This window comes from Phascolarctos cinereus, unplaced genomic scaffold (genome assembly GCF_003287225.1).
Source record: "Phascolarctos cinereus isolate Bilbo 61053 unplaced genomic scaffold, phaCin_HiC Scaffold_9;HRSCAF=440, whole genome shotgun sequence".
Lineage (NCBI taxonomy): Eukaryota > Metazoa > Chordata > Mammalia > Diprotodontia > Phascolarctidae > Phascolarctos > Phascolarctos cinereus.
Window position 1 is genome coordinate 229,033,989 of NW_027556402.1, and position 16,459 is coordinate 229,050,447.

At 36.7% G+C, this 16,459-nt stretch overlaps 1 protein-coding gene across 9 annotated transcripts in view; it reads right to left on the reverse strand.

The window, feature by feature from the left end:
• IMMP1L (inner mitochondrial membrane peptidase subunit 1) overlaps nt 1–16,459 on the reverse strand; it is a 91,870-nt gene that overhangs the window by 65,435 nt on the left and 9,976 nt on the right. For 5 of the 9 annotated variants that reach the window (XM_078148677.1, XM_078148684.1, XM_078148683.1 and 2 more), the window contains one exon: nt 12,304–12,388. The exons of 2 other annotated variants lie outside the window; for them this stretch is intronic. The gene's annotated coding sequence lies outside the window, so the exon portion shown is untranslated. Of the gene's footprint in view, nt 1–6,422; nt 6,481–12,185; nt 12,202–12,303; nt 12,389–16,459 lie in introns of all 9 variants that reach the window. 2 more of the 9 variants (XM_078148679.1, XM_078148678.1) reach the window with 2 other exon arrangements.

Sequence of the window (16,459 nt, forward strand, 5' to 3'; positions counted from 1 at the left end):
CCTCATTTTTAGTGATGAGGAAACTAAGGCCCAAAAAAGTAAAGAATTTGGCTGTAAGATCAAACAAAAGCAGAGTGAAAACTAGAATCCGTGGTTATATCTACAATCCAAGCTCTTATGCTGATGTGATTTTCTTTTTGGTCAGGACCAATAATTTCATCAATATTGAGAACTGATGCAGAACAGCAACTCCTCAGTGATTTAGCCTTCTTAAAAAAAATTTTTCAAGGCAATTGGTGTCAAGTGACTTGCCCAGCATCACACAGCTAGTAAGTGTCAAGTGTTTGGTCTGAGGCTGGATTTGAACGCAGGTCCTCCTGACTTCAGGGCTGGTGCTCTATCCACCGTGCCACCTAGCTGCCCCCTTCAGTGATTTAATCTTAGAAGGTTTCTTGGATCACTGAAATTTTCAGCAACTTATGTTCACAAAGTACGTATCAAGGTCAAGACTTGAACCCAGCTATTCCTGACTCTAAGGCCAGCATTCCATGCATACCACACTGCCTCTCACAGCTATTTTTAAAATACTATTTTATTTTTTCCAATTACATGCTAAGACAATTTTTAACATTCTTTTTTTTTAAACTTTGAATTCCAAACCTTTTCCTTTTCTCCCTTCCATACCCCTTCCCTAAAACAGTAAGCAATTTGATATAGGTTATATATGTGCAATCATGTAAAACATATTTCCACATTAGTCATGTTGTCAAAGAAGAAACAGACCAAAAGGAAAAATTCATGAAAAAAATAAAGTGAAAAAAGCATACTTCAATCTGTATTCAGACTCCAGGAGTTCTTTCTCTGGATGTGGACAGCATTTTTCATCATGAGTCCTTTGGAATTGTCTTGGATCATCGTATTATTGAGAAGAGATAAGTCTACCAAAGTTAGTCACTGCACAATATTGCTGTTACTGGGTACAACATCCTCCTGGCTCTGCTCACTTCACTTTGCATCAATTCACATAAGTCTTTCCAGGTTTGTTTTTTTAAATCAGGTTGCTCATTATTTTTCATATTATAATAGTATTCTATTCCATTCATATACTATAACTTGTTTAGCCATTACCCAATTGATGGGCATCCTCTCAATTTCCAATTCTTTGCCGCCACAAAGAGCTGCTATAAATATTTTTGTACAAATACATCCTTTTGCTTTTTTTTAAAAAAAATCTCAGGATACAGACCTAGTAGTGATGTTGCTGGATCAAAAGTAAGCACAGTTTGATTGCCCTTTGGGAATAATTCCAAATTGTTATGCAGAATGTCTGGATCAGTTCACAACTCCACCAACAGTGCATTAATGTCCCAGTTTTCCCACATACTCTTCAATATCTATCATTTTCCTTTTCTGTCATATTAACCAAACTGACAGATGTAAGGTGGTACCTCAGGGTTGTTTTAATTTGCATTTCTCTAATGAATAGTGATTTAGAGCATTTTTTCAAATGACTATTGATAGGTTTGATTTCTTCATCTGAAAACTGCCTGTTCATATCCATTGACCATTTATCAACTGGGGAATGACTTGCATTCTTATAAATTTGACTCAGTTCTTTATACATTTGAAAAATGAACCCTTTATCAGAGACGCTTGCTATAAATTTTTTTTCCCAGCTGTTTTCTCTCTAATCTTGATTGTCTTGGTTTTGTTTATGCAAAAACTTTTTAATTTAATATAATCAAAATTATTTATTTTACATCTTGTAATGCTCTCTATTTTTTGTTTGGTCAAAAATTCTTCCCTTCTCCATAGATCTGACAAGTAAACTACTCTTTGCTCTCCTAATTTGCTTATGGTATCACCCTTTATGTCTAAATCATGTACCCATTTTGACCTTATCTTGGCATATGGTATAAGATGTTGGTCTATGCCTAGTTTTCACAGAGCTATTTCTAAAATTAATAGTTAACATCCTTTCTGTTTTCCAGAGAATAGACTCATTATTTATAAAACTTTTATATTCTTGTACTGTCAAAGATTAAACAACAAAGCTACAGTCACCTGTAGTTATATTTACTATTGCTAATTTTTATTATTCTGATCAAGATCTACCAATGTTACAATACTGTCGAAATAACATGCTCTGTTTGGCATTCAAAGTCCTTTATAAGCTAGCCTCCTCCTGCCTTTCCAGTCTTCTTATATCTTACTCCCCAGCACATGCTCTTTGATCTAGTGACCCTGGTATCCTTGCTGTTCCATGAAGAAGATGATTCTGGTCCAGACATTTTTCCTGGTTGTTCGCCCATGCCTAGTATGCTCTCCCTCCTCAACTTGCCTACTGGCTTCCTTTTAAGTCCCGACTATATCCCATCTTCTGCATGAAGCCTCTCACAAACCTTCTTGATTCCAGCACCTTCCCTTGGGGAATGATTTCCTATCTAGAGCTTGTTTATAAACATATGTTTGCTTGTAGTCTCCCACATTTCACAGGTAAGGAACTTGGCAAACAGGGGTTAAGTGACTTCCCTGAGGGCAGACAGTCCTTTGCATTTTTGTATCTCCAGGGCTTAGCACAGTCCCTGACACACTTAATAAATCTTAACTGACTCAATGACTATTCGTGTGCTGCTAAAAGAAGCTGGAGGAAGTTATAAAAACAACCTAAAGCTCCACACTTATGCCCCCACTACAAATGTTATTTTATATCAAATGGGGCCTCACTGCAGCAAAGCAAACCATTTACTTCTCTTCCACTGATTCACTATCACACTCTCCACAGCCACTATTCTTTCCTCAGGCCTCTCACAGCACCCTCTCCTCCCACTCTCTCAGCTGAGCACCTTGTTACATATTTCACAGAAACAATTCAGGCTATTTAGTAAGAACTCTTTCTTGTCCTCTCATCTCACATCATTCAGACATCTTCCCTCTGTGGATCTGGAGCTACACCATTTTGAGAATCACTCCATTTTGTTCACACATGTGTGTCTGTACTGTCCCATTGGTGCTTGCAATGCAAGTAACCCAAAATAGGATCTCTTCTGAAAGACAGTCTACCCTTCCCCTTCCATCCTGTTATGCAGAAATCCCTGAAACTGGGAAAAAGGTTATTGAGTCAGATCAGCCTCAAGCCTCAGCAATAGGGATCTGGACCAATCAGCTTTTGCCCTGTCCCTCCTAACCTGTTCCTCACTGTTCAAAACCTATATAAACTTTCTGTACCGTCTGTTCTGGGAGTCTCTGAGACTCCCCTGCTGGCAAACTCAGTAAACCCTAGCTGATTCAAATTCTCGACCAATCTGTTGTTCTCATTCCCAACATCAACACTTCAAAATCTCCTTCACTCTGGTTTCAGATGAAAAAGTAGCCTTGCCAAAGCAAACCAGTCTACATGCACTCTTGATCCCATAACCTCCTGACTTTCCCATCAAATCGTTCAAATTGTCCCCTTCTCTGTCTCTTATCTTCAATCACTATATTTTGGCTCCTTTCCTGCTGTATAGAAACAATTGTGTATCTCCTCCATCCTTAAAAAATGCACTTGATCCTACTGATACCATTAGCTGCTGTCCTTTATCTCTCCTTCACATCTAAACTCCTTTAGAAAGCCATTTTATACTGGATGTCTCTACTCCCCCTCCTCTCACTCACTTCAAAAGCCTTCCCAATCTGGCTTCCAGCCTCACTGTTAGCTGAAACTGCTCTCTCCAAAATCACCTGTGATCTCTTAAGTGTCATATCTAATGGCTTTTTCTCAGTCCTTTTTGGCCTTTCTGAAGCATTTAACACTGCTGATCATCTGCTCCCCCTAGATACTCTCTCCTCTCTGGATTTTTGTGACAAAATGCTCTTTTTTGGTTCTCTTCCTACCTGTCTGACTACTCTTTTTCTGTTTCCTATGCTGGATCTTCATCTAGGTCACATGCATTCTGGTGTCTAACCCCAAGGCTTAATCCCAAACACTCCTGTCACTTTATGTTATCTCACTTAAGGATCTCATCAACTCCTATGGGTTCAACTATCATCTCCATGCAGATAATTCCCAGATTGATAAAAGTAGCTCTAGTCTCTTTCCTGAATCATCCCTTAGATATCTCAAATTGGTTGCCCTGCAAGCATCTCAAACTCAGTATGTCGAGTCTCCCATATACGAACAACAAAATGGCAGACTAGGTTTTTTTTTTCTAACACTCTCAAACCTCTCAAAATTATATGCCAAAGAAAAAGCCACTTCAGCTGTCTCCCAGCTGAGTGTCTCTAGGACACCCAGAATCCAAAGGGTTAAAAAAAAACCCAAAACCCACTCACTGACCCTCAGCTCACTCAGTACCTCTCCCCTACCTCTCAGTTACTAGCAGCAAGGCTACAGACCTAGCCGACCTAATGACACAATACAGGGTTACATCAAAAACCATCCCCACACCCGGGTTCTCACTCCCTCTTTGCAGTGCTGCAAAGACTCTTGCTCAAGGACGAAGAAGTGTGCTTGGAGATCAAAAGCCAGCTTGGCTGTAGCCCTTCAAAAGCAAGAGGTTACTTGGTTACAACCAAGAATCACCAGTGCTGCAAAGCTCTGAACTTGTGGTGCCAGGGAAAATAGGCCCTGAACTACCAGTATCAGGCCAAAGAACTGAGGAGAGGAGAGAACATTGTGATTGTGGGAGATTGTGCAGTACTCCACTAAGCTTGAGGGAAAGAGCACAGCAGCCAGCTGAGGCCAATTCTGGTCATCCAAAAGTTAGCTGAGGCAAAGGCCTGGGCTGGTAAACTGTGAACTACCTGGTGTGGGAGGAAGCTGAGACACTTTGAAATCCAGCCCCAAAGAAACCGCAATCAAACCCAGTATGTCCAAAATAAAACTTACAATCTTTCTCCACAAAACCCTTTCTCTTTAAAAAATGTCCTGCTACTGTTGAGGAATCCTCCACATACCGACACAGCCCTCCTTCAAGCCTTCGTCATCTCACCTTTTCTGCCTGGTCTCCCTACCTCAAGTTTCTACTTATTCCAACACTCATATTTAGCTGCCAGGGTGATTATTCTAAAGAGGAAGACTGACTCACTCTCTGCTCAACGAACCCTAGTAACTCCGCATTTTATCTCTGGGATCAAATACGAACTCTTCTGGAATTTAAAGTGCTTCAAAACCTGGACCTTTCCTACTTTTTCTTTCTTATTCTTGACTCTCCTTACTTCACTCTATACTCCAGCTGCACTAGCTTACTTAAGAGGTCCTCACCCATGAAACTCCATTTCCTATTTCAGTGCCTTTACCCTTACTGTCTCCCTTGCCTGGAATTCTCTCTTGATTTCCATTCTTGGTTTCCCTGGTTTCTTTTAAAGACTCAGTTAATGTCCCATCCTCTTCAAGAGGCCTCTCCTGGTCTCCCCAGTGGCTAGTGTTATCTCCTCTTGGATTACCTTCCATCCATTCTTTATCAACCTTGTATGTACCTAGTTATTTACATGTTATCTTCCCCATCAGAATGTACTCTTCTTGAGGGCAGAGACTGCTTTTGCCTTTTATTATACCTATATGGCTTAATAGAGTCTAGCCCTTAATGTTTATTGATGGACCAAATACTGTAAAATTCTAATAATGTATTGAAGCTTACTCATGTCCACCTACTCATATGCTTTTCAATTGCCCTTCGAACAACCTGTAATTTGAACTCATTGGAGTCTGGCATTAAAAGGCTAAAAGCCATACATCATCAATGGAAAAATAATGCTACTGCAGTGAGAAGTTTGGAGTCATTGAATGCTCTGTGCATTTTTCCAAATATAATTCAGCCTGCTGACATTTACATGTTTTAAGTTTTTCCCACCAAAGAGTTCTACTTCAATGGCATATTATGAAGTGAAGGCAACCCATGGCTCTTGAAGGCTTTGCCAGCATAGTACAAATTCTGGCAGGTTCTACCATGTTGGACAAGCTTCAAGTATAATCTCAGCAACAGCCACCATCTGCTTTCTAAGGACTAGCCTAGAAAAGTAGGGACAGGCCCTTGATGGCTACTTGGTGATGAATTATTTGGCCATGGAAACACTGAAACAAAGAAAAATGCCAAATGGTCCTCAGTCCTACATAAATCCCTTTTGCAGGAACACTGACAGAAAAGTGAATAGAGAAAGCTAATAATCTCATCAATTTTAGACAATCAACAAGCATAACTTACCCACCGCTATTTCAAATATGAGACCCCTATCCAGGACCAATAAGTAGACATACCACTAGAATAGGAGTTCCTTAAACTTTTTTTGTCCTAAACCACTGTGGCAGTGTGGTAAAACCTATGGCCTCCCTCACAGAATAATGTTTTAAAATGTATAAATAAAATATATAGTTTTATAAAGGAAGTCAATTGTAATGAAATATAGTTATCAAAATGTTTTTCAATGAAACAAGTTCACAGACTCTAGATTAAGAATCCCCACACTAGAAGAAGTGAATCAATTAATCTTGACATTCTTACCACAAATGGAAAAACATAAACAAAAGGATGAAATGAAAGGATGGCTCATAGGTTCTCCCTGGAAAGATAAATAAAGTTGGTTAATTTTATTTTACCATATATCCAAAAGCAACAAGAGACATTACTGTAAGGGATACTCGTCCATCTGTACTGCAGTACTCACCCATGGATAAGCATTTACAAAAAGATCAAAGTGAAGATAAGTAAGGCCTATGAGTCAATGGTTGAAGAAGTAAAATTCACAATAAGAACAACCAAATGAAATCAACTTCTTTAATACTCAGTGACATCAAAGCAAAGGTGGACAAAAGGGAAGAGGGTAAAAAAAATGTAAAAACATTGTTCAAAAGTAAGAAAAAAAGGAAAACCAATCTAGCTAAAACTATTAGCAAGCACTATCTGTAATGGAGATAAGCTAGAAGCCTTCCCAGTAAGATCAGGGATGAAGCAAGGATACCAATTATCACCAATATTACTCAATATTTCACTAGAAATATTAGCTATAGCAATAAAAGAAGAGAAAGAAATGGAAGAAATTCAAATAGGCAATGAGGGAACAAAACTATCACTCTCTGCATATATGATTGTACACTTAGAGAATCCTAGAGCATCAATTAAATAACCAACTGAAACAATTAACAACTTTAGCAAAGTAGCATGATATAAAAGAAACCCACATAAATCATCAACACTTTAATATATTACCAACAACGTCCAGCAACAAGAAGTAGAAAGAGAAATTCCATTTAAAATAACTGTAGACAATATGAAATGTTTAGTGTCTACCTGTGAAGATAAATCTTGAACTATATGAATACAATTACAAACATTTTTCACATAGATAAAATCAGATCTAAACAGCTGGAAAAATATAAATTGCTAATGGGTAGGCCAAGCCAATATAATAAAAATGATAATTGTACATAAATTAATTTATTTATTCAGTGCCATATCAATCAAACTACAAAAATTTATTTTATAATGCTAGAAAAAATAACAAAATTTATCTGGAAAAGCAAAAGGTAAAGAATATTAAGAACATCAATGAAAAAAAATGTGAAGGAAGGTACCATACCAGATCTCAAACTATATTATAAAGGGGTAATCATTAAAACAATCTGATACTGGCTAAGAAACAAGAGTGCTTTATCAGTGCAATAGCTTAGGTACCCAATACACAGCAGTAAAGGACCACAGTAGTCTAGTGTTTGATAAACCCAAAGATCCCAGCTTTTAGAACAAGAATTCACCATCTGACAAAAACTGCTGGGAAAACTGGAAAACAGTATGGCAAAAACTAGGTATAGACCAACTATATGTCACACACCATATACCAAGATAAGGTTAAAATAGGTACATGTGGTGATACCATAAGCAAATTAGAAAAGCAAAGAATAGTTTACCTCTCAAATCTATAGATAACAGAAGGATTTATGACCAAACAAGAGGTAGAGAGCATTACAAGATGTAAAATGGATAATTTTGATTTTATTAAAAAGTTTCTGCACAAAAAAACCAAAGTAACCAAGATTAGAAGGAAAACAGAAAGCTGGGGGGGAAAAAGGTTTTTTTGCAGGTGTCTCTGATAAAGGGTTCATTTCTCAAATATATAGAGAACTGAACCAAAATATAAGAATACAAGTCATTCCCCAATTGATAAATGCTCAAAGGATATGAAGTTTTCAGATTAAAAAAACCACAGCTATCAAGTCATATGAAAAAACGTTCCACATCACTACCGATTAAAGAAATGCTAATTAAAATACTCTGAGATACCACATCCCTATCAGATTGGCTAGTATGACAGAAAAGGAAAATGATAAATGTTGGAAGGGATGTGGGAAAATTGGTGGGACACCAATTCCCTGTTGGTGAAGTTGTGAACGGATCTAACCGTTCTGGATAACAATTTGGAATTATTCCCAAAGGGCAATCAAACTGTGTTTACCTTTTGATCCAACAATACCACTACTAGGTCTATAGTATCCCAAAGAGATTAAAAAAAAAAAGGAAAGGACCTATTTGTACAATAATATTTATAGCAGCTCTTTTTTATGGTGGCAAAGAATTGGAAATTGAGGGAATGTCCATCAATTGAATAATGGTTGAAAAAGCCGTAGTATATGATTGTAATGTAATACTATTCTGCTATAAGAAATGATGAACAGGCTGATTTCAGAAAGACTTACATTAACTGTTTTCAAAGTGAAGTTAGCAGCATAGGAGGATATTATACACAGTTATAGCAACATTATGTGATGATCAACTACGAATGATTTAGCTCTTCTAAGCAATAAAATTATCTAAGACAACTCCAAAGGACTCATGATGACAAATGCTATCCACACCAACAGAAAGAACCGAAAGAGTCTAAATAGAGATCAAAGCATACTATATTTCACTTTTGTCTGTTTCTTCTTTCACAGCATGATTAATACAGAAATATGTTTTGTATGACTGCACATGATATAGGTTGCTTACTATCTCAGGGAAGGGGGAGGAGAGGAGTGAGGGAGAGAATTTGGAACTCAAAATTTTAAAAAATAAATGTTAAAAAATTTGTTTTTACACATAATTGGGAAAAATAAAATATTATTAAAAAATTTTTAAAAGTACAAATGAGCATTTGCTTCAAATGAACTACATGATACCTTTAAGGTCCTCTTCTCTAATAAGATATCTCTCATGCATATATCAAAACCTTAAAAGATCACTTGAAAGATAATAATGGACATAACTTTGAACAAAGACTTTCTGATCTTTACTGTCAATCAAGGCAAAAAGCGTGGAGATGTCTTGCCCAAGATATTTGACACTACCATGAATATGTCTGCATACGGTGCAAATGAAAGAGATTTCCTTATAGATGGTAAGTAAGGTCTTATAGCTGCTGCTTGTGGATTGCATTATGTAGATTGCACCATGTACTAGAATATTACAGATACTCCTAAACAAGATACAACTACTGGCACCTAAGTATCTCCACTAGAAAAACCAATTAGATAAAGAATTCCTATTTTCTAGACTATGGTATTTATACACTTAGGCAAAACTCGAGTTGATTCTTCAGCAAATAATTCCTCGAACAGATATTTTGCATTGTTATAAAGATGACCCCAGACCCAGTTCTGAAGACTGGTGTCTCAAAGGCTTTTTATTAAAGAGGTTGAAGTGGGTCCTTTCAATTTTTGTGAGAAGTGGGCACACCTCTTTTGAAGGGGAGAGTGTGCAAGTGAAAGAAGCCAGAGCAAGCTTTATAGTTAGTAATTGCCTAACTCCTCCCTTCAGGATCAGGATTGGTCCTAATCCTTCTGGGTTACAATCTTCCTTATATGCCCCATCCTTAACATACATTATGTGCCTAGAATTGTGTTGTCACTTCCCCTCTCCCCCAACTCCACCCCTCACCCCCAGGGAGAAGTTAGCCTGTCTGTGCTGATTTCTTATCTACTTATGTGGAAACTTAACTCTTTCATTTCTCACAGCATGGCTAATGAGCTGGGCACAGAAATGAAAAGGAGGACAGTAGGCTGCATTGCTCTTAAAAGAATCACACTGCACTTGTAATAACAACAAGCTTCTTTTTCAGAGGCCCATGTTTTTAATGCCAATTTTGTTCTGATTACGCTGTTATCAGTGTAAGTTATATACTACCAGAATCTCCAAAAAATTAGGATTTCCAAAGCGCAACAGAGAAACATATAATAAATATGGAAAACTGTAACACATTACCAACCAACAAGAACTAAAAAAGACAATAGGCAAATTATGTGGCCAGAGCTGAAAGTTTCATTATTGGTATCAGTTAAATATAAAGAGAATTAGCAAAGTTCCTCAGCACTGAGTAGACTCCTGTGGAAAATTTAAGGGAGAACACAGATGAGAGGCTCACAAGCTCAGAGGATATGGAGGAGTCCCAAACTATATCACTGGGGGAAGCACCCACATCAGCAATACCACAGAGTCATCAATGTACTTCAGGTTTGCAAAGTTCATCAAATATATTAATTCATCTGATTCTTTAACTACCTTGCAAGGGAAAGGTACTACACATATACTATCTCCATTTTAGAGATGAAACTAACGCTCAAAAGTTATGTGATTTCCCCAGACTCACAGTCTACTTAACCCTGATTTTTTCCAACTCTGAATCTATTTCTCTTTCCACTATAGCACACTCCCATCTACCTAGCCCCTTGACTATCAACGGTAGAGAGGTCACAATCAGTGAAAAAAATAGCTACAGTGATGAAATCAGAGAGTCTGGAATTACTGAAGTGAGGGCGTAGAATTCAAGGAGCCTGGAAAACATTTTGAAATGGTTTGCTTTACAAGTACCCAGTAAGTAGGGAATTAGGCTCCAGATCATAAGTACCAGATTTGGATGGTCACCAATCTTTTAGCCAGTTCAGAAATGATTGGCAAAATGTACATTAGAATGAGATTCTGGATTATGGTGCTGTTTTCAATATTCCAGGACTCACTGAAGCAGAAGATCAGCAGTCATATACTAATTTGCCAGTAATTAACTTATTTTCAGATGAACTAATTTAGATTGCTTCAATAAAAAACTGACAAATACATAATTTACTTTTTTAATATCAAATTGGAAGTAATATACATAATGTGCTACAAAACATTTTGAAACCTCTCATGTGTCAGGAAAAAATTTTTAAAGTAAAAATTATAAAATGTTGTAGTGTTTTTAAAGGTGCATATTTTAAGATACAAATATTTTTGGTACACATTTTAAGACACCCAAGAAGACGGCTGGAAGCCAGAATTATGCTTAGTGAGAAGTCATGACAAGGTAGATGGAAACCAGCACAGGCTGCCCTGAATAGCCTGATTCCTTTGGGCACTCTGAGTGGGAGTCTTCCAGGGGGCCTGAACCCTGCCTGACCTCAAAGGGCTTTCAATATGCCAGCTTTCTGAACGTGGATACAACAGGGGAGAGTGAAACCAGTCCAAACTTTAGGTAAATGGGATGGCTGAAGCCAGTGGGATCTTAGTGCTGTTCTGTTAGAACAGCAGTGAGGGGCAGGACCAAACCCTACAGGTCACTGGTCAGAGACCCACCATGAGGCAGTGTTCACTTTGGAACACTTGGAGCCACAGACAGCAACATGCCTAGCTCAAGGACTGAGTGAGTGCTGGAGGATGGGGGGGGGGGACGGTGAGGGGAGAGGCAGAGAGTCCCAAGACTAGTATAATCTCAAATATCTGAGTAGAGCCTGTCAAACACAGCATGGAATAGAATCAACTCCCAAATGGAAGTTCAGTAAATTAAAGGGGACAGAGAAGGGTAGAAGGCAACACAATCACACAACAATACCAAGAAAAGAGATCCTACAAATCATTACAGCAGAGGTTGGTGCTGGATCTCAGCCACTCCATCTTGGACTACCACAATAACAGCAGCATCCAGAGGACCAAACAGGGTCTTATTACCCTATAAAAAAGTATGGAAGGAGGCAAAACCAGACTCTAGCTCAAGTCCTAATCCAGAAACTAAGGTGGAGATAGAAGTAAACAAGAAAAAACCAAACACAAAGAGGAAATACTACAGTTCAATAGAAACCTAAGAGGGTAATCCAGAAGAGAATAATTCTACAATAAGTAAAAACAGAACTTCCAAAAAAACTGCTTGTCCTCTCCAAGAACAGGTGGGAGAAATGAGGAGAGAAAAAAATGAAATTAGAGCACTTGAGAGGAAAAAAATTGAAGAATAAACGGCTCAGAATGAAAGTTGAAAAACCTTACCCAAGTAGTGAACTCCCTGAAAAAGAGAATGAAACAAAAAAACTTAATTAACTCCAAGAGAATGAATGAATGAATAAAGTAATATGTCATAAGTGCTGACGATATGCAAACCACTGACCTAAATGGTAGGTATTCCAGATGAAGTAAGATCGTCTCTGCTCTCACATTTGAACAGGGGAGACAACACCAACAGGAGGTTTCAGCTGTAGGGCAAACAGAAAAGCTCAGTGGCCAAGAAGATGGTAATGTTTCTTTAATATGACTTCCATTAATAAAACTCTAGCAGTTAATCATGTTGAAGCCAGCCTTGGACATTTACTAGTTATATGACCCCAGGCAAGTCACAGATGTCAGCCTCAGTCTCCCCAACTGAAAAATGGGAATAATAATAACACTTAATTTACAGGTTTGTTGTAAAGATCAAACGAGATGATATTTGTAAAGTACTTTGCAAATCTTAAATACAATATAAATATTAGTTATTATGATTACCAAAACCATCTTAACTAAAAACAGGTTGAGGTGAAATAAATTAAGAATAGGACCCCTTAAACATGGGGAAGAAAATGGATAACATATTTCACAAAGAAACTGCCCAGATCAATTGGAACCAGATAACAAAGTGAAAATAGAAAGAATCACTAATAAATTTATAAAAGAAATCTCAAATTGAAAACATCAGTTACATTCATTGCCAGGTGTGTGCTGGAGCCAGCTCAAACCAGCTTATGAGAGCCAATTATTAAATTTTCAGTATGAGCATTTACAGTTTGAAAACTGGCAAAGTCAGGGCTTTAATGACTGTTTTGTTGATAGGGTTCTGAAAAGCAGTGGATCTCAAGATGAAGCCCAAATGACTTAGCGGGAAAATCTAAGCCTAACCAACAAAAGATGCATGTACAATAATAAAAAAATATTTCCTAATATTCTTAGAAAGATAATCAGACCTGACGAGATTATTGGCTTCCTAAACATCTCAGAAACCAGAAAATATAAGGATTAAAAAAAAAATACAGCAACCAAGGACAACAACGAAGTAAGGAGAGATCATTAAAAAAAGAAAAAAGAGTGAAAGCATAAGTCCAGAAAAAGTAACAGTGGAAAAACACACTTGATATATCATGGACTAATCCTTACATCACTCAGCTTACAAGTTAATAAAAGGATTTTGTGGGACTAAATTACAAAATAGAAGAGCACAAAACATGGGGAGGGAAGGAGGAAGATAGAGGTGAATAAGTGGCGTTTCTTATTCAAGTAAAAGACTAACAGTGAAGGAAAAATAACTCCTGGAGTCTCTCAAGAAGAATGGATGAGAAAGCAAAGAGGGAAATCCAAAAAGGAAGAAAAAAGGGTAAACCTAGTTTCAAAAGTGGGAGAGGGTACCATTGATAATGCTCCCACTGGTAAAGACATTCAATAAAGCGAGTTTGGGGACTTAAAATAAGTATTATATGTTGAAATTTAGTGCTTGAGAGATCACTCATCCTGCCTCAGGAGAAGGGGAATCAAGTGCTCCTCAGGGCAACTGGCATCCAGAAGAATGAGAGGACATGAACCTAGGGAAGAGATTTTGAGGCAAATGGGGGGGGGGAAGGGAAAAGGCCAATTATTAACTACATGATCAGGGACATGGGAAGATTCCTATCATGGGACAATATCGTGTCTGTTACCTGCAGGAATTGGTATTTCTAAAACTGAGGCAAAACAGAAAAAGTCAGATGGGGGCAAGATCTACAAGGCAATAACAAAAACTGCTTAAATGAGTGAACTCAAAAAAGATACCTTAAAAATTTTAATTCTGTAATAATAAAGACAAAAAAGGACTAACTAAGTATAAGGGTATGAATCAAAGAATAAAAGTCTAGAATAGACAGAAAGGGAAGATAAATAATGAAGAAAATGTGGGAAAGGAACTTTTTCTAGATAAAGGCAAAGGAAATTAAATATTAAAAAAAACCTAAAAAACCAAAATAAATTCAAAGAAAAGAAAAGGGGATTCTATTTGATGATTAAATGAGAGTTAAATAAAAGGGAAGAGCTAATTAACTAGATAAAAGCAAGCAAAATAAAGAAATAAGAAAAATTCCAAAAAGGGATAGAGGGTGGGTTGGGAGGATGAGATGAGAGTAGAGAACTGGTGGTAATAAGATCATCTTTGAAAAAAATTCAGCTAAAAAAGCCAGTTTTGTATTTACAGCAAAAGAGAAAAAAATCATAACTTGGAAAAAAAAACCCTAATGTTAGAAACAGAGGAAAATATATACCTAACTTTCATAACTTTAATCATGAATTAACAATTGTTAGTAAATCTAAAAAAACAAAGTTACACACACACACACACACACACACACACACACACACATATCCCTAATACTTCAACCAGTTAAGAAAAACATAGACTGATATTAATGAATATAAATTTTTAAAATTTTAAACAAAATCCTGTCAGGCTATAGCAATTTATTCAAGAAAGGATTCATTATGATCAAGTTGGACTCATACCAGGTATGGAAGGATGGCTCGATAATTAGGAAAGCAATCAATATAACTAATCATATAAAAACAGAAACATCCAAATCCACATGATTATCTCAATAGAGACAGAAAAAGGCTTTTGCAAAGTATAGCACTCATTCATGCTAAAAACAAACAAAAAAGACCAACTTAAAAAGTACAGGCATAGAGGGAACTTTTTTAATACCACAAAAATTATCTATCTCAAAATCAAAAGAAAGTATCATATGCAATGGAGATATACTAGAACCATTTCCAATCAATACAAGAGTAAAGCAAAGATGTTCATTCTCCCCACTATTATTCGATATCATTCTGCAAATGCTAACAACAGTAATAACACAAAAGAAAGAAACGGAAATTATAAACATAGGTTAAAAGGAGAAAAAAAATTAACTATCTGCTAATAACATGATGATGTGTTTGGAAAATCCTAGGAAAATAGTGAGGCAATAGCTTTAGCAAAGTTGCAGGCTACAATATATACCCTCAAAAATCAACTGCATTTCTATATAATGATAAAGAAGTCTAAGGAGCAATAACAGAAAGGGAAATCACATTCCAAATAACTACAAAATGTACAACATATATAGGGATAAAAAAGATAGACAGATAACCAACAGCCATTCAGCAACAGATTAATAGGTAGATACAAACAAACAGTTCTCAAAAGAACTGAAAACTATTAAAAGCTATATGAAATGCTCCAAATTACTAATAGGAGAAATACAAACCAAAATAATTCTAAGGTTTCACCTCACACTCATCAAATCGGCAAAGATAACAAAAGATGGAAAGTCAATGTTGAAGAGGTTGTGGAAAGATATGCACACTGGTGCATTGTTGGTGGAGCTATGAATCAATACAATCATTTTGAAAAGCAATTTGGATTTATGCACATAAAGTGACTAAAACCTGGAGATTCTACTACTAAATTTATATCCCAAGGAAGTCATTGATAAGAAGAAAGTCTCCATAAACTCCAAAATATTTGTTGCAAAACTTTTTGTAGTATCAAAGAAATGGAAACAAAGTAGGTACCCACTGATTGGGGAATGGCTAAACAAACTGCAGTATAAGGGAGCAAATGTACTATTGCCATGTTGTAAGAAATGCGAAATATGATGAATACAGAAGTGTAGAATGACTTCCATGAATTGATGCAGAAAGAAGTAAGCAGAACCAAAAGAACAATATAAACAATGACTAAATAATATAAATGGAAAGAACCACAAAACAATCAAAACTGAATACTGCAGAATTGCAAAGAATAAGCATGGTCCCGAAGAAGAGATCTGAAAAAACATATCCTTCAATTCCTTTGCAGAGGTGAGATGTCTAGGAGTGAAGATCATTGCATATTATTTTCAGACTTTTTGGTAGACTAATTGGTTTTATTTTCTCTTCTTTTTCTTAAAAAAAAATCCATTATATGGATGGCTTTCTGGGAAGAAAGGGATGCTGAGATAAATTTAAGTGATATAAAAACAACTCTGCAAAAAGTGTATCTTTTTGAAGTGGCCCAGCAATCATATCTGTCAGTCCTTGTAGAACCTGACTACATTAGTTTCTCAGGCCAGATGACTTGAGTTCATTAAGGACAGCTAGGTGCTTTTTATTTTTTTAAATTATTTTCTTGGTTGTCTTGGCTATCACTTCCTTGTGGTCATTCTTGTTTGGTCATTTTTTTGAATAAAGGTCATTCTCCTTTGCAAAGAAAACAGAAATGAATAAAAAACTGAATAGCAGTTCCTTCT